Source organism: Balearica regulorum, chromosome 9 (genome assembly GCF_011004875.1).
Source record: "Balearica regulorum gibbericeps isolate bBalReg1 chromosome 9, bBalReg1.pri, whole genome shotgun sequence".
In the NCBI taxonomy this organism is placed as follows: domain Eukaryota; kingdom Metazoa; phylum Chordata; class Aves; order Gruiformes; family Gruidae; genus Balearica; species Balearica regulorum.
The window spans coordinates 25133708-25153404 of NC_046192.1; the positions used below are offsets into that span (position 1 = coordinate 25133708).

The following is a 19697-nucleotide window of genomic DNA, read 5'->3' on the forward strand; positions in this document are numbered from 1 at the left end:
CCACCTAGGTCCCAGCAGCCCTGTCCTTCAAAAGGCTTAGAGTCTGTGTCACCCACACCACCTGTGACCACCACAATTGCTCCTGTTACCAGTTAATCATTAACATTAGCCTAATTAGCTACACATGGTGCTGCTGTGGCTGTGCCTACTTCTGCTGCAAACACCCATTTGTAGCTCATCACTGTATGAAAAGTGGCTCCAGACTCCCTCTGAAGCTTAGGACATGGTCACATTTGAACCTTTTAAGATGTTTAATGTTTCGCTTAATGGATTCAAGAGCAGAACAGCAACCTGCTCTTTAACCTGGGAATGATTTTGTGAGCAGCTGGAGTAAGTCAAATATTTGATGGCTACCCCAAAGTTACACTAGATTTTAATGCTTCTTTATTTCCAATACAAGCAATATGGAATCCAGCACATTCCACTCAAATGACAAATTGACCCTGTGAATTAAAACTGCAAAAAGTTAAAAAAAAAAAATTAAATCTACATGTACTTGTTTTGGAACTTGGAAAGAATTTCAAAACAAACAAAAACCTCCAGTCCTATCAGCAACTATAAAAACACGCTATAATAGGCAAAGGTCTCAGCAAAGTGGGAAATGCACAGATGTGTCAACAAAGCCGAGCAGAAATGTGTGCGCTTCCTCCAGTTGTTTGCCAAAGTGCCATTACTTAAGTACATTATTTACATATAAAAAAGTAGCGTATCTTGTCAGTCATGTGATGTTCCTGGCTCCTTAACCTGATGCTTATCTGCCAGCACGTAAACCAGCAATTGCAGATATAAGTAGTTTGGCTACTCGGTAGTCCGTTCTTGGCCTGAGAAAGTTCTTTTATTCAAAGAAAGACGCAGCAAGACGGGAAAATCAGCTTCTGAGGTTGGTCTTTTCTGCTTCCTTTTCAGGCGAAAGAGCGTTAAAAGTAGGAGAGTGGAAGTGTTGATTTGCTCAGGCAGGGAGGTTAGAGTAAATAAACAAATACGTGCTGTTTCCCTCCCGCCATTTCCGTGTAAATTTGTTGCCAACGTCACGGGTCTGACATTTTAGCGGGCAAACGATGAGAGCAGCACCAGCCGGACCCGTCAGCGCCGCGGCGGGGGGCTCCGGGTGCTTTGGTGTCCTTCAGTCCTGAACTCTGGACTGTCCCCTCCCTGCAGAGATTGCCACTGGCACCGCACCAGAACAGCCGCAGGGTGTCCAAAGCTGCAGTCAGCCATGCACATCCCAAGGCACGGTTCTGGGGAAATGAACTGAATTGCACCCAAAGCCTGGAACAGACCGCTAGACCTACCTTGCCTTGTGATTTAGGCTACGCACAGAGCACGGATGAAAGATGTTAAGTGGGAAAATGGGGGTGGTCCCCTGTGGGAACCCCAAAAGAGAATTATCTAATTGCTGATGGCTAAAAACATCACGTTGTTGGTCCTTTCTATACTCCTTATTGTTGAAATGTGCTCTAGGAGAATGTATAGGCAGTTAAACGTATTGCAATACTTTACTATTATATTTTACTACAAAATAATCTCATCTTAGCCCCGAAAAGGGCATATAGAGACCTCTGTGCCACATGGGGACACGCACCCAGTGACTCTGGAATGTGTACGGACACACGGAAAGGTAGACACAAGGAGATGGTTTGTGCCCAGCTTATGTGGGGTCACCCCTGAGCAAAGGGGACTTGTGTAGGAATTAGCAATGCTGCGGAGGAGGAAAAGACATCATCTAAATCTATCACGGTCAAAGAAATAAATGTCAGCCTTAAAATTGCACAGTAATATTGGAGTGAGAATTAGCATTAGGTTGAGTAAACCGAATGAGATAAAATTATCCATCAGTGTGAAATGAAACTGCATGTACTCTTTTCTCTTTAAAGTGTTAGCGGGACATTAAGGTGAAATTAAAATGTTTTAAATGTCAGTTGCTTGCACCTCCTAGATCCCACCAGGAATTTTCCAATCATCAAAAATCCAGCCATAATAAATGCACTTGAACTTACACTGCGGTTTGCAGCTATTTCTCTCTAGCTGATAATGCTGTCAGATGTCTTTTGTGCAAAGCATGTTGTAAACAGAAGAAACAGAGCAAACACTTCTGAGCTGATTTCCTGCTACTCCACTGGCACAGAACTATTGGCAATAAGGCTGATGCTTCAAATGTATTTTTCTTTGCGCTGCAGTCGTGCCACGAGATTAGCAAAACTCAGACACTGAAGTTTACCATCACTTGATGGTGCCTTTCCAAAGTGCTGTTCCCTTCTGCTGGGGAGGCTGTGTGCTTTCCAGACTGGGGAACCTCCTCCTGGGCGAGGAGGCTGTTTGCAGCTGATCCTTGGCCACAGCTCCTCAAGGCACTGCTGATATCCCCGAGCTTTCGCAGTTACAAATCACAGTTATTAATGTAACGTGCCTGACAGCTCGCTGCTTGAAGCCGAGCGCTGAGGAGCGGCTATTCCTTCTTCTTCAGCTTCCTCATGACGCATGAGTTGTCCTCAGCTTCCTCCCTTCTCTCTCCCAGCTGACCCCAAGGCCATCCGCAGCGACAAGAGACGGGCTGTGGCACAGATGAAGTTACTCATTAGCTGATATAGCGCTGAGGTCGACGCTGTAGGTAACTAAGCGGATTGACACGTGTGATGCTGCTGTAGTGGTTGGTTAAATCTTTGCATTCTTCCTCCTGGGATTGATCTCGTTTTATAGGTTGGTTTCTGGACAGTCAGCGTTGGTGTTCGGGTCTTTGGGTCCTGGAGAAGTTGGACTGGTCTGTCAGGCTGCTCCAGGCTCCCTGAGCTCCTCATTTTTTCAGTCTTTGCATAAAAGTCTCTGCACTTCTACCATAACTAGCATATTTGTTTTAGTGAGCAATAGCAGTAAATCGTTGCGTTTCTAAGAATTCTGAAAAACAGAGTTCCCAGGCTGTCCCAGCTGAAAAACTCTTAGAAAGACTTTTCTTCCCTTTCTACGCCTGTTTTTCTCTGGCAGAAGTATGACTGTTGCACAGCAATTTTCCTTCCATGTTTTTAAAGTGACTGATTTTAATTTGGATGTATTTTCCCCTGCAAATCCTTTCAGTCAGTATGGAATTACACAAAGCAGCTTTCTGAAGAGAAAAAAATCTCTGAAGAAATTTCCACTGGAAGCTGCGTGTGTATTTGTGCGCGTGGGTGCATCCCGTGGACAGGGAACGCAGTTGCCTCCTGCCTCGAACCAAAGCAGTTTACTTCGTACCTAGCAGAGGGGAATACTGGTGCAAAGCTGCACTGAGAAGGAAATCAGACAGAAGTGTGGAAAAAAAGAGTCTGGGTCCCCCCGTCTTGCTGTGCCATCCACAGAGGCTGCGTTAGTAGACCATCCAATGATGGTGCTGAATTACCACCTCACTTACAAATAATGGACAAATCAGGTCTTGCTACTCACTCCAGGTCATCCCAGCCCTACTTTGCGCCACCTGCCCTGCTTTTATTTCCTTTGTGTCTTTATCGGTATTCTCAGTCTTTCTCTGACTCAAGAAATGGTCTTCCCTCATTTCTCTCACCCAAAACAAAACTGCAAAATAGATGGGGTGGATGAGCCCAGAGGGAAGAACAGGCACCGGGGTCCTGTAAACCAAGCGAGAAAGGCAGAAGGAATGACTCCGGACAGTCCAATGGTCCTTCTTTTCTGTGCAGCATAATTATTTTTCAAAAAGTGTTTATTTTTCTTTTCTTATGTCTTGGCTCTATCCTTTTGATGGCCTGCCCTCTACCAGAGTGACTTCAAAGAAACAAGATGAAGTTTTAGAACTTAGACTGGGGAAGAAAAACTATGGATTCTATTTTCAAATAAGTACATCATTCTGCAATGCTGAAGACGCTGTGGATTCAGTTTCTTTCTCAAATAAGACCATAATAACACAGTTACCAGCACACGGCTTGCTGCTGGTGTTGATGACTTCTACACCTGATATAGCAAGTCCTGTGTCCTGGACCAGCTCAGAGCAGCCAGGGAAATGTGGCAGGGTAGTCAGAAAGCAGATTTTACATCTCGGAGGACTTTCTGGTACTCCTGCGTTTGCGTTCATCTCAAACTATCGTGCAAGCTTATTTGATTTGGTAACGTCAAATCAAACCGTGTCATGCACTCAGGGACAAACAGCAGAATTTGACAGCTCTGGTTAATCTGGGAGAGTTTCACTGGAATAGCTGTATAGAAATAAGACATGAAGTATGAGATATTGGTGTACTTTCCAATAATGACGCATATATTTTCAAACCTTCTGTGTCAAGAATGATGCTTTCAAATAGGGACAAGGTGGAGAAGGTTTACTTGATGATGAGGGGAAAGTAAATTCTTTCCTATCCCCACAAAGCCTGATAGACTGAAGCAGGTTGGCTTAGTTTAGAAAAATGATGCACCTAATGCAAATGTTTCCTTCTTATGAATTTAACCATAAAGAAATATCCAGGAGGGGAAAACGTAAAGGGAAATGGTAACATTCACGTTAAAAATAGTTTTGTATACATTTATTCTGGAAAGGGGAGTAAGTTTCCAATCAGAAGTGATTGAGATTGTCATATGCTCCTCCATTAGGAGCAAAGTGAGCAAGAAACTACAAGATTATGCTTAATCGAGCAATGACTGACATAATATATAATGATTTCTTAGACCAGTAGAGGTCTGGACATGATAAGCAAGAAGTCTAAAAGAATTTTCCTGTGGAAAAAAAAAAAATATTATTTTTGTTAAACAACATGTTTGGAAGGAAAAACGTAGGCAGAAGCTATCAGCCTGCTCCAACAAACAGATGCTTTTGGGATTACTACCATTAGTAGGCCTTCTAGCTTAGTTAAACTGTGTTTTTATCAGCAAAGTAACACAGGAATCTATGGAAACTGAGATGCTACATTTCTAACAAAATAAACTAATAACCTCAGCCTTACATTAACCTATGTATTTGAGAAAAAGGAAAAGGAGACACTGAAAAACACATATTTTAAAAATATTATGAACATTTTTTAAAAAATGTTGTAGATATCCTTACCAATACCACTAAAGATCAGGGATACTTTGTGAATTCCTTTCTAGGTGGATATCAACTGTTGATTTCCACCAGTTCCCCTACAGAGACCATGAAGGCTTCACGACTGCTAATCCTGCATTGTGAATAGAAGGTGAATGTTTTGCATGTGCTACACACAGCCTGAAATAAAATACAATTATTGACTTCAGTTCTACATTATTCTCAGAAGGGCAAAGATACTGTGTAAGCTGGGAAGGCTTCCAATCATATTTTTAGAAAAATGAGATATTTTAGGTGGCCTACACTAGGCAGCGTTATTCATAATGAAAATGAGAATATTAGATAGTCACATATATCAATATGCATTGGCATAAGGCAACTGATTTTCTGAGATCATTGCTTCATCAACTGGCAATGGAAATTAAATGTTCAACTTTGTTTTCTGCCAATTCCTCCTGCCATGATGCCTAAATATGAAATACACCATGAAGACAACTTTTTGGCTGAACTGACTATTAATCAATTTATGTTCTGAATCATGAGTATTCATTGTACTTAGTATTTTTATCTTGATATATGTGCACAGGATAATTGAGTCAGATTTCTCTAATCAGTGTGACCATGGCAGATTTTCAGCTTTTGAGACACTGCACAGTTAGAAAGAGTTTTGCTGATTTTGCTGGTCAAAAAAATGCACAGAACCGTGTGTAAAACTGCGTTTACACTTTTGAAAGCTCTTGTTGCCTAGAACACATTTCTGTTTGCTTCTTTTGTATGTTTTACATGTTTTCCATGTTGTGATTGAAACTGAATTCAAAATCATCAAGAGGATGTGAAATAACAGCAAACTTTTTAATTGGACTTTATTTTTTTGCTAACAGTCATTTTTGGCTGCTTCTGAAGAATAAACAGATATTTTTCCTGAGTTGTTTAGATTTCTTTTTTTTTTTTTTTTTTTTTTTTTTTTTTTTTGAGTTAAACAACCATCTCTGAATCCATTAGTGTCTGTATTGGTAGATTCATGAATCTTCATCTGTATGAAACTTCCTCTACCGTTTTTTCCAGTTGGCTACATTTACTGGAAAATGAGTTGTATACCATTTAATTCTGTGCTAAACATCTGTGTACATGCATGGTATGACTTAAACCTTTAAGATGGAGTTTACTTGGGATTTAAAGAATCTTTTTGATGCTGCATGCCATTCATTCAGACATAATAGCAATGTTTTACACAGCAGCAGCATGGTTCCCACAATTTTTTTTCAATATACAAGGGAAAAATATGTTTTATCTGCCTTGCAGAGCTTCAGACTCACCGGATGGTTTAAAAGAAAAATTGTCTTTGTTCTGATTTATGAGCAATCACAAGTAACACAGATTCTCCCCTTGGGACATTTCTACTGAAGTGTAACCACATCGAGATTAAGCTTCCTCTTTGTGTGCCCTGATAGTCTTGTGGGTGCTATTACAAGTTAAGGCGTACAGGCTCGGGAGCCTGATCTAAAGCAAGCGAGCACAAGTATTTACTGCAGTAGCGAAGTGCAGAATATTTGCTGAGTAAGCTAGTACTGTTTGCATTATGCCGGGGATTCAAAGGGACAAAAATCAGTCCCAGCAGCAAGTCTTGGGGCACTCCATATTAACCTCTCTCTGTGCCAAGAATCAGATCTCTTTTCTTCTCCTTTGTTTTCTCTCTCTCATGAATAGTTTTTAATCCATGGCAGAAATTTACCTTTTACCCTGTAGTTTTCAAATTTTCGTAATAGGCTTTGGTGATAGATTGCGTCATAAGCCTTCTAAAACTAAAACTGAATGATGTCCTTAGGTTTGCTTTTATTCTCTGTTAACTTTTTTGCTGGCATTGAACAGATCTGTGGGGCAAGATTTTTAACATTTCCAAACAGGGGGATTTTTCCCTAGTTCACGACTTTGTAAATGTCCTGGAGTTTTATATTTACATTTATCACTCCATCTGAAACACTGGACTTGACATAATAGTTGTTGCTTCTCAATAATTTAGACAGTAGGAAATTTGAAAATGTCCAACATATAATTACCTTCTTTCTTAATGGACAGACTTGCATCTCAGCTAGATAGATGTACAGAAGCAGGCTATAACAGTGTTACTCTGATTTTCGGTAGCTAAAAATCTGGTTACGTGCTTGGGGAGACTATTTTAGGAGATAAAGTAACTGTGCAGCATGTCATCTGCAACTAAAGTGTGATCCACAAGCCAGGACGGTACCAGGTCCCCGCTGGGACCTGAATAACCTGAGTTGCATTTCTCGTATTAGAACAATTCCCAGTGTATTCCCACTGAGGTGCAGGAAAGAAGAGGAGCCTTTCCCCCTTTTCTTTTTTTTAAGCGGATCTATAAGCTTTTTTTCTTGGGGTACTTTGAGGGAAGATAGAAGACAGTATGTGTTGCATCAATCGAGAGGAAAGCACACAGCAGGGAAAAGCTACTCTAGCACCGAGCAAAAAGTTGAAGGGTAGCTGGGGAATTATCCTGAAAGGTTTGGGAATATTTCGAAGAGAATACACAATCAAATGCTTAGTGAAGTGGAAGTTAAAATTAAACTAAATAATCTCCAAATGTGACTCTGACTTAGTTAGCCTAGGTTTAAAGGTCCTCAGCTTGGTCTTGTCTTGTTTTGGTTTGGATGGTCTTGTCTTTTGTGCCTCAAACTCCTAAAACTGGTCTAATATCTAGTTTTATGAGGGATCCAGCCTTGAATGTTAACCAAGTTTTCTATATCCCATGTACAACTAGCAGGTGGTGGGTTCAAAAGCAAACTGAAAGGAACAGTTTTTCACGGCTCATGTATTTATGCAATGGATCTTGTCGCCAGATGTTTACAAGGTCGCAAAAAGTGCTTGGACAAATTCAAGGAAGAAAAACCTCTGGGTGGCAATAAGATACAAAAGCTTCACCTCGGATTGAGACTCAGTTTTCTGCTGGTTGGAAAGTCTGACACGTATTGTTATACGTTTAGCCTGCTCTTCTACTTTACTTTTGCAAACTTCCCTGACATTTGTTGATTTACTTTTGGTCAGACTCGACGTGGTCATTCTTGCACATATTTCTTATGTAAAATTTCTGCTATTTAGTGGAAGATGTTATTACTTTTCTGCAGTTAATATATTTCTTTAGTCAGACATAGCAGAAAAGTAGTTTTGAGTCACATCACTGTCTGAGGTGATCAGTCTTGTAGAAAAAAAAAATCTGCTCAGTTTAGTGGTGATTTGCTTAGACACCATGTAATGGGGAACCTGAAAAAATTAAATCTATTCAGAAATTAGCAAGAAAAAGAAATATCTTAAGTATAAACTATCAAAAAGGGTAATCTGAAAGATATTCTGAAAAAATTATGGGTTAGTCTAGCATGCCGGAGTCTCTCATAAGATTCAAAAGGTTAGTCTAGTGCAAGCAGCATTGAGGTTCCGACTGCAAACGGACATGGTGTCCAGCATCTTCAATCTCTGCTTATTCAAGGCATCCTCTGAGCTCTCTCCACACTACACTTCTGATTTTTGAAATAGTGTATAGTTTTGAAAAACTGAAACAGTCTAAGCAGTGGGGGAAAATGCAGTAGTGAAAGTAAGCTGCAGTGCTGAACATTAATGGACGGTATGTTGGAAATTGCGCTGAGTGTAACATCAGTTCTCGGATCAGCTCTGCACTGTTTGCATCCTAAGCCTGTGCAGACGGAGTGTTTATTTTTGTACCTGAATTTCATGGCCAGCAAACACTGCCAGTGGTTTACAACGCGAGCCAAGGTCCTACGAAAAATACTGAGCTGTATAATCAAGAGCAAAATGAGTCTGAGGGACTTGTTTTCTTTCTGGTTTTCTAGGATTTTAGGGCCTTCCCAGACGAATAGCAGCCATCAGATGAGCACAGTAGCGTAGCTCCGTGGTGATGCATATTGCTTAAGGGCAACAGCACAACCTGGTGGTTTACCCTTATTCTAATGCATCCCATCAGGTAGCTGCACAAGAAAACACAGGACTTTCCCTTCCCCAGAAACCCACTCCTTTTCTGTACAGAACTGAAGCTGTTTTTCACTAATTTGTTTGTAAGATACCATTTTACCTGAGGTTTTCAGAGTAAATAGAAAAGACTGCAAAGGCATATGCAAAAAGATAAATTAATAGGTCCTTTCCAACATCTATGATTCTGAAACCTCGAGGCGCCGTTGTGACGAGCCATTTCATGTGGTTTTGTGCTGGGTATGTCTGAATTTTTGTTCCAAGATAATAGCTAGAGGCGTATAACTAAAAAGAAAAGCTTGCAATACGCACTATGCAAAATTTGAAAAAAAAAAAAAAAAGACAAAAGGAAAGTGTGTGCAGAAAACAGTACAAGTTTGTCTTGCTCGCTTTTTCTATTATGATGAAGCAAAGTATATAATACATTTACATAGACTGAATATTCAAACACCAATAATAATGTTTATTCTCTTTCTTCTGTGTCTTCAGGGCATGTGATGTTGGTCAGAGTGTATCTTCTGATGTGGCAGTGAAATGAAATGGATGCCAAATACGCTCAGACAGAATTTTCAAATAAAATTAATTACATTTTCTATTTTGCTTGATTCAGAAGAAAGGGCTGTGATATTACTAGCAATGCAGCTGGCACTGGTGTGGTTGCTGAACAAAATTCTTGCAAACTACAATATTCGGTTCATTTGCTGATCAGATAGAATGGGACAAAAGCCACTAGTTGTGGGGTTCCAGTCCAATGCTGGGGCTGGTCCTGAGACTCTGCAAGATTTTTCACTTTCAGGCTGTGTCCAGAACACAGACTTCTCAATCCTGCTTAACTTGACAGAAAGAACCCTTGATTTCAGGCTGTGTGGGTTTGGACCTGAGAGAAAAGGGATCTTAAGAGATGCTTACTGAGGCACTGAAAGGCTGAAGTGCTTTCAGCCAAAAGTAGCATTGTTTTTATGCAGCGAAGATTCCTATAGGATTGTCACCACAAGTAAATGCTAGGGTTTCTCATTGCTTCATCGTTGTACTTTAGTCCTGTTCACGGCTGAAGTATGATTCACAGTCTTGGCCCAAGAAAGCTTCTTAATCCACACAGAAGTATGATTAATGCATTTAGACTTACATTTAAGCTCAGACTTAAGTTTCATTTATTGTGGTTGAATATATATAAAATATAAAGTGTACTGAAATTTATGAAAATGCTTCTTATTCTGCTTTAGCTTATTAGAGAGGAAATATGAATTAGCTTATTATAGAGGAAACATAAATAGGACAAAACATTATGAAGACCAGTGACGATATTTCTGAAAAACTGTACAAAGAGCTTTGGAAAAGTGTAAAATGGAAAAAATAACAGAGAAGACAAAGAATTGTTTTCTTTTCCTTGAGTGTTGAATTAGAGGACAGAATGGTCAAAGACCAAATCCTGTTGTTCACAACCTTTCCCTATAGTCCACTGAAGCACAGGGAGGTGGTGCGGTTCCCGCATCCCTGCATCCCACTGGAGCAGATACAGGAAGCACATTCAGTTCTGCCACAGCTAGCCGTCACTATGAACAGAAAACAACCACTTCTGAGATGAAATGCCTTTGTACCAGCTTCCCACACATCCTGCTTCACAGTGGAGAAACTCCAGAATATTTTTCAGCTGCTAAAAATTATCGGTGAGCACAGTGACAACAGGTCTACCTGCTTAATATGTTTTGTTTTCATCACTCAGTAATTATAGTCCATCAGTTCAGATGTTGTTTTTTGCTTTGCTCCCAAAGTAGGTGACAGTGTTGCTTACTGGATGGAGAACCTCAAATCAGGTGGGTTGAGTTGACATGTCTCCACCAGCCCCTACTGCCATAACTGCTGGGTAGTGTCTGGGGCAGCACGGACACACACCACCGCTGACAGGATCCGTCCCCACCCTGCTTCCCCTACTGTTTGCTAAAGTTATCCCATATTTTCCTGTAAGCAAAAAGAATTTGTCATGAGCAACCTAACATACTGCTTGGGACACCTGCCAGTCTTGACAGCTGAGATTCACCCACTCAGAGAGTAAGCATGTACCCAGTTTTCATGCTTGGGTAAGAGAAAGTTCTCCCGTTTCCATGTTAAATGGAGGGAACACAGAGAGGGTCTGGACTGTTTTCACAGTGTCATTCGTGCCACCAAAGTGGATGCTGTACCAGCATTTACAGTACATTTAGAGGGCGAGTCGTCTTTTACTCAGAGGAGTAACAATTCCGTAGTACAAATTCAATGTGTTCCCATATGTGTCCACCAAATTGTGTTCTCATTGCTACAAATTTTGTATTAAATTATTTAGGTCAGCTTAAATTTGGAAAGCAACAAAATAAACACCAGTTTTGGCTCATTTACATGTCTGTGATTATTGTAAAATGGTTTGCTTCCTAAATTAAAGTGATGCAAGCAGTCTGCCAGGAAAATCAACAGCGATATTTTTTGTTATATCTTTGAAAAGCTGGTTGTAACACTCAGTCATTAACCCAAGAATAGGTGGGCACCTGGAAAATGAAAATTCAGATTACTTTTAGCATACACTGGATCTGTGGATGCTCAGGCTTGAAATTTCATAATTTTCCTTTGAACTAAATAACATTTTGAGTCTTTGCCTAATGGTTTTACTATATACTCTTGCAGACGTGGGTAGTACACTTTGGCACCGTACATCCTTAGAGCTGTTAGGGTTGGTATATCAATATCCGTGATCCGGTGATTGAGGACCGCCTAATAGCATGCATTGTCAGGATACGGAGTATCGTGTTAAAAGTCATTAATAGCTCTATCCTGTTCACTGACATGATGTAATATAGCAGCTGTCCCGTGGAGAAACTCTTAAGGCATCCTGTCAAAGGTAGACATGCTAATAACTGCGGTAGGCAATGGCATATTGCATCGTGACGGCGCCAGAGTCCTTCCTGCTAACAGCACTACAGTAATGCCAGACATATTGTATATAGTGCTAAAAATCCATGCGTTAACAGCTCCATTTTTACTGACATTCTCTTGTATGCCATGCCAAAGATTTATACTAAATGAGTTAATGTGAGCCAAGATCGGGCTTATTTCATGCGACTTTGAGGCACCATGGGGACAACAGGAGCTAGCAGGCAGATGCTTGCACTCCAAGTCTGAACGACTTATCCTCACTGCCTGCCCTCAACCTACCTCTTATTTTCACTGCTGTTGAGATGCCAGCTCCTGCCAAAAACTCCAGTCTTCATTTCTGGCTGACCCTATCTCAGACAAACACCTCTCTGTTCTTCAGCGGTATATGGGTATATGCTGTATGTGCTGACAAATGTTGCTTTGTGGTTTTCAGTGTGTGTGCTTCCACCAGATGCCACTTATCTTAAACTGAAAGCTTTTTTTGCACTATAACTGCTCATAGCTGATCCTCCTTGCACACACCGTTACATGAAAAGTCCTGATCATGACCGAAACTCTAGTCATGGAGTTTTTTCTGAAAAGTTTGCTCTGTATAAATGTACGATAAAATTTCCCAACAGCAAATTCAGAGACATCTTGGTAAAGATCTTTAACCCAGTAATGGGACAGAGGGAAAAATTTCTAAAGTGCCACAAATCAGTAAGTAAAAGGTTGCTATGTCAAATGCTGGTTATCATCACTGGATTGGGCATTCACTGCGGTGTCACTGCCATTTCCAGCAGACTTTTGGGGTTTTACTGTGCTTGGAGAACCTCACACCCATTATTCAAGTGAGGTTGTTGGCTTTAGCAGTCCATGTTTCCCCCCCTCAGGATCTTTGGGTGAGGAGGAGGAGGCAATATGTCAGTCTTTCAGCCACTTTATTGAATAAATATTGAGGCACAGGAAGCACTTCTGTGGCTTCTGCTGTTGAATCTGCGTATGCAATGAAAATGGCTAAGCTGGAAAATCGCCACTTAATACCCATAAACCCTCAGGCTCCTGGCTCATATTTTGGCTCAAGTGTAGCATACTAGACAGACAGCAGCATGCCTGTTGAACAGCCCTTTGATAGCTCATCCCGTAGCAATCCCACATCCAGAACACCGGAGATACCAAAGGAAGAGCTTGACAATCCCTCCAACTGCTTAAGGCAGGGGCTGTCTGCCCGTGCTCAACCCCACATCGCTCAGGGGTAAAAACCTCTTAGACCACAGAAGAGACACCAGAGCGTGGAGCTGTTTATATAGATTGATTCTATTGAGTCTTTATTTAATCATCCAAAATAAATGCTTATTTATATTTGCCCTGGCTCAGTTCTGAGGGCTGTTAGGTACTGGCTGTGCACAGTCCCATTCTCTGCTTGCCGACCAGATGGTCTTCAGGTTTGTTTGCAGAGATGAGCTGGACGTGTCTGGGTGTGCATATTGGGATAGGGACACACCGTGGCTGCAAGAGCGGGTAGGGCAGCTTGGTGAGAGCAACAAAAGAGCCACTGGTGATGAACACACTGCAGGGCTTCTTATTTCTTTTTTTATTTTATTCTTTCTTTTTATTTTTTTTTTTTCTCCCTAGTTTGGAGAAGCTCTAAACTGATCCCATAGACTGAATCCCCATTTCCCATGCATCAGGTGCTTAGCACAAACTAAATTCCTACTGTCCGGGCACCCATCGCTGAAACAGCTGTCTCAGCATTAGCTTAAAATCATTTACATGGTGACACACTGGGATGGCTTAAGCCCAAAAGGACAATGATTTGGGAAGCATAGAAAAGAGCTGGATCCATCCACTTACATTCCCTTTGGTCAAACATCTTGTTTCCTGTCTGTTCTGGTATAATTATCTCAGTAACATTTGATAGATTTTACTCTTTGCCCACCTTCTCTTGAAATAGCTTCCAGGTTTCTCTATAAAGCACTCTGAATCCAGCCCCTTTTCCTATTTCATGCACCAATACTTAATTCTTGTACAGATTTTTATTGATTGTTTTTCTTAGTGTTATTTTATTTTGCTGTTTACGGCTGCTGTTAACAGTTATTAGGAAAAATATTTTTTATACTCTGCATGTAATAACATCACTGCACATTTTTTGGCAATACTGAGAATAACTGACTAAAAATTGGAGGGGGTGTGGAGTAAAAGGAGGAGGAGAGAAAAGGCAGCATAGGAGAGTTAGCAAATTGCTTTTCTACTTTTCACATGGTTAAACCCTAAACACTGGTAAATGCCCTTTCACTGGGGAGGACAGTTCATATTTGATATAAGTACAAGCATGCTTAATCAGAAAGGCAACACCACGGGCACTTGCATTTCTTTGTGCGACACTCAAAATCTTCGATGTTTTCATCAGCTGTGTTGGGATTTTTTTTTGCATGAACACGAAAATTAAAATCACTTGAATGCTTTCACTGAGCAAGTCTTAGCCATTGCACTTTTTTCCTCCAGCGGCACTGGGAAATAGACTGACATTTTATGAAAGCTGTGTTCCTGCAGGATAGGCAATGAAAGGCAAACCACGTAAAACTCACTTAGCAGCTCCTGCCTGCCTACCTGTGGGTTTTCTTCAAGGCAAGCGAGTCACTGCTTTGGCAAAAACGAAGGTGCATGGTTTTGTGCCATCATAGTCCATCTGTGCCTTCTGAATCCATTTCCAGACCAAATCCTCACTAGAACCTTTATTATGATTAATTATTGTGCACAAAAGATTCACAGCTGTGGCGGTGGCTCCAACAAGAGGCACTGGCAGCTCCTGGGCAGACCGCTTTGACGTGGTTTTCCTTCCCCATGGTACGCCTACCAGCTCAGGAGCCCAGGAGTATTCTGCAGTATCTTCTTCTGATTATTGCCTGTGGTGACTTTTAGAAAATGCAGCCTCTGAATCCCAAGGGCTGACTTCTGTTTACTGCAGAAAATGGATGGAAATGCTGCTTTTATTCAAGATTACGATCAAAAATGTCTTCAATTTTTAGTAATATATTGAGAGAAAACCACACTGCAGCTATAAAACTGGGGGATTTAAAACAAAGCAAGAGGGATTGTGTTTTAAAGTTCTGGGTATCTGAATGTAATTCAGTCTTCCTGATGTTCTTGGGCACATCTTTTAATTTCCCAGTATCCCTGGGTCTGATAACTTAGAAAGTCCTTCAGGTTGCCGACTGTCTTTCTACATTTTGCACTGAACCTGCCTTCAGGCAAAAGTGAGAGAATGAGCAGAGAACGGTAACGTTCCTGCAACTGCTAAAAATGCCTCTTCTCCCCAGCCGAGGTCTGCGAGGTCTGCCCGTGGTACCGCGCTCTCTGTCAGTGCACTGAAGTTTTCCTTTCCTGTTTCAACCTGCTGCAACCCCTGCTAAGGGAAAATACACTTACGGATTGTTTTCGGTGTTAAAATGCTACTACATGATAGATGGAAAGGGACTGGGAAAAGTCAGTGCTGTTTCAGGCTTGTATGATTTCCTCGGTGCAAACGAAGGTGAGAAGAAGGAAAGATAAGTTTATGGGGTGGGTTAATCCATCAGGAATCTGCGCAGGGCAGAACAACCGTGAGCAGAATGTGCTCTTAATAAACTAATGAAGATTACTGATGAAGAATAATTCTAACTCTTTTATAAAATAATGTTTCCTGATAGTTATACACGATTCGTGTTGTAAGGACACTGTTGGAATCAAAATGCCCTTAGTATTTTGACTTGTATCTTTGAACTTCATATTGAGCATCATATTTTGAACATCATATTACCTTTAAGTTTATGTTATGTACTTAATATGTAGATATATAGCAAGACCTGAGGAAGTCTACTTTACCATTAAGCCACCCGTTCTGACAACTCTGTTTTTCAAGCAGATGGCACTGTGATGAATTATCTGATATCCACCAATCATGGCATCTTCCTGAAAAATTTGCACAGATGTTTATAATGAGATTTTCATCATTACACAACACTTGCACATCCACAGAACGAAAGGGCCTTCTGTTAAAAAGTCACTCAGCCTGAGAAGTTTGCTTCTCTGATGGGACTACAACAGTGCTCAACAGTGCCTGAGCTTTCACAAGCGTAACGGTCTCTGGGCATGACCCGATGGCCGACGTCAGTGTGCGCCTACGTGTGTTGTGCCGCAGCGGTAAGAAAATAAGCACAACCTCTTCCCAGGTCATCTGTTTTTCCCAAAGGTATATTTCTTTCATGAAACACACAGGCAAAGAGATCAAATCAGCTGTGAATTATAGAAAATAAAGGAAGGATGGCTCTGGAATATTTTTTTAGTCTTGCCCTGATACAGTCATGGCGAGGAAAAATAAAACTTGTGACCTGATGTTGACCAACATCGACGCTGCCTTCCTCCTTCTTGAGCAAAGCTATTGGCAAGGTGCAGCCCAGCTGCCTTCATCGCACATGGGCTGCAGTAACCTCTCAGACCTCCTCTCCCACAGGCTTCAGCCCCATGCAGAGCAACGACAGGGTACCAGTGGATCTGAAGTTTTATTTCATGACAAGCACCTAATTATTTCCACTAAAATCCATAGTTGTGACATATTCAGGTATTGTGACCCATTTACTGGAGAATGGACTGGGGCACACTGACCTTGTTTCCTCTGTAACTTCCCACCCGCAGGTCTCAGCAGGTCCTGATGTAAGGCTCCATTCTTTCATTCCTATTTTCAACATGCTGGTTGAAATTGAAATCTGAAAACTGCGGTGGCTTAAGCTAAACCTTTGAACATCTCTATGGCATTTTTCATTAGAGATGTGTATCTCTCCTGTGGATGCAGGAACTGAAAGATGGAGGGTCGTATTAGTGATAAAGCCAAAAACAAAGAGTGAGGATTGGGAGCATTGAAAAGAGTTTGTACCTTTCAGACAGATACAAATTCTACTTAACAAATGAGCTCATTTATCCCTCAAACTTCTCAGTTATTCACAGAGTGTGGGTATGAGGACATACTGTCATTGTGAACTTCACACTACTGTCAGTAGGTGATAACCAGCAACCAAGCTCCGTTATTCAGATATCTTTACTTAATTTTAAACAATTAGAGCTTTATTATCCATAGGAAGGAGAAAGGAAACAGAAATGGAAACCAGTTATACTGTCAAATAATTAATCTTCTGCAGAAATCCGTGAAACCTAACTTATAATTTAATTAGCTTTATCATGCTCACACAAGATTTCAGCTCGTTGCAGAACACTCCAGTTTTGCCTGTTTTCTTATAAAGTAAACAGCAGGCTATAATAATGTCATGCAAGACATACTGTGTGCACATTAATCATTTATTATTTTCTTTATTGAATCTGATCCCTGTATGATACAAAATACTGAGTACTATAAGGAATTAAGAGTAAGTGAACATTCCAAAGAAATAATAATGTTAATACCTTTGTCTTTTATCTGGCAATATTTTCTCATTGGCTCTGATTTCTTCAAGAATTTTATAAAAGTACAGACCATAATTGTGCTAATAAAGAGGAAATTACACCAACCTACAATTAGAGTAATAAGGAAAAATGTACAGCAGATCATAATTGAACCAACAAGAGGAAAATATAATCATGTTTAATGGCTTATGTGAGTGTTAGTGTCTTCTGTATACTTAATAAATTGGTATCCATTTTCATGGTATGTATCCAAGACACCTTTCCTAATATTATCAAATTACCCTTCGGATCTATTGTTGGGAACTTCTGCTAGTCCTGGAAGCTCCCCTGGAGTGAGGCTTCTTTCAATAACCAGAATGACAACAGAATTTCAGATGGCTCTGACCACCAGCTACAATCCCTGCAGCAGCACTTAGGTGCTCTCCAGGTTTATTTAGGGTGTCCCTGGTTTACATTCCTGGGTATACACTGGGGTTATGTGCAGCACCACGTATGAGATTTACAGAAGAAATATAGAAAGAGGAGAAAGGTGGAACTTTGGGGGGTCACTGTATTTGGGTATGGAAAGATACTCTGCAAGCGGGGTATACACGAAATTAAAGGCAGTGATTTATTTCCTCATACACACAGTAGAATAACGTGAATGCAAGCCCCAAAGCTGAGATCTGTAGTTCTTTGCTGCTGCTGAGCTCCCATCTTCTGGGTTTTTTACCTGAAGATATCACAGCTTGCAGCTTCAGTGGTTTTCCCTCTGAGTCCTTGAGCTGATAACTGTTCCCATCTCAGCAATCTTACCCCTGTCTGCAATTTCTCCTTTCGTATCTTGTGCAGCTTGAGTTTACTTGTTTTGCTCAGAGCTTTTTCTCACAACGTAGCGGGCTTCTCAGAGGTTCGAGCCAAGGTCACACAGATGCTCAGCATGAAAACTGAGGCGGAGATCAGAGACAACCAACCCCCCTGCCCCCCGAGGGAGCTTACCAAGGCTGGAGTTTAAACAAAACCTCCCCACATTTTCATACATGTGATGTTTCATATCGTTTAGTTGATGTTCCTCTCAGCAATTAAAAAAAAAAAAAAAAGTTTCCTACTTTTACATAATATTAACATGTAAATATTTCCTCACACGTGCACACAGTTCATATGTGATATCGTTTACCTGGAAGTGAGATTTGCAAAGCTTTTCAGCCCAGTTATCCTTACAGGAGCCCAGGTGTTCTTTCTGAGGCTGTAAGGGGCTTGGAAGGGTGGGATCAAATCTGGTGAATGGGACTCTTCACGTGCAAGCGGAGCTTGGGATCTCAGAGGACACCTTGGGAGAGAGGCATGTGTTTTCCACCAGAAATATCTGAGATATGGTTTTCCAAACAGTTTCCTCTCTCATAGATTTCTCTGCTCTATTAGGTAAGTCCTGAAGATAACCCAGAATGTGCATAATTTAAGGTATTCATAAGTGTAAACATCTGCATATGCTTAGGTAATATCCTGAAGGGCAGTTTAATAATGAACTAAATCATAACAAAAATGTTTGATATTTCTATAATACATATTGTTTAAATTCTCTAAGCTTCTTAGTCTGCTAAATGTCAATCTTTCCTAAAGCTGGCCTTTCCTTTCATTTCTTAAGAGATTTGGACATCTCTCGTATCAAAATGACTATGTCAGTGTGACATCTATTTCATATGTACACATTAAACAGTGAAAAGACACTTTTATTTTTGGTGGTGATTTTTAAGAACTTTGCTTTAAATAAAAAATTACATAACCGCCCAAAACCCCAGCATTATAGATAGGTAGATAAATGGATAGAGATATTTAAAAGTATCAGCATGTGTACATACATATATATGTATATATGTATGTATGTTTAACAGCTCTTATACACACGCACGCGTGCGCACACACACACATATATATATATATATTCTGTCTGCTGGTTTGTACCTGTTTTCCTTTCAAGCTCCCAAAGGAAAACTGAGAAAATGACCACTCTACACAGAATTACTAAAGGCATTAAATGTATTTAATCTCTAATTTTCGTTCAGGTATTTTTAGTAAGCTAAGTAATAACTAAAATAAGTGTTTCCTCTCACAGCACACAGTTGTGAAACTTTAATTTATATGTTAATTTTTTAATTAAAAGAAAAAATTATAGAAGAGGGCTTAATTTTCTTAAAAAGTACAGCATAATCGTCTAACATTAGACTAAAGTATAATAGCCAAGAAGTATAACAGGCTAAACAGTCTGTCCTAATGCCTCCCTTCCCCTGAAGACACGAGGTAACCCCACGGCTGAACTCAGTGTTTCCTACCGCCTGAGAGAGTTGATTCACTCACCCCCGGGTCACCTCCTCGGCGGCCGTAGAAATGCTCCGCGTTCTGCGTCTAGTAA

General features: G+C 40.6%; 1 protein-coding gene across 1 annotated transcript in view; it reads left to right on the plus strand.

Annotated features, from left to right (window-relative positions):
• Positions 1-750: 750 nt before the first annotated feature.
• Positions 751-19697, plus strand: part of BCHE (butyrylcholinesterase) — a 55264-nt gene continuing 36317 nt past the window's right edge. The window contains exon 1 of the mRNA XM_075761620.1: positions 751-880. The gene's annotated coding sequence lies outside the window, so the exon portion shown is untranslated. The remainder of the gene's footprint in view (positions 881-19697) is intronic.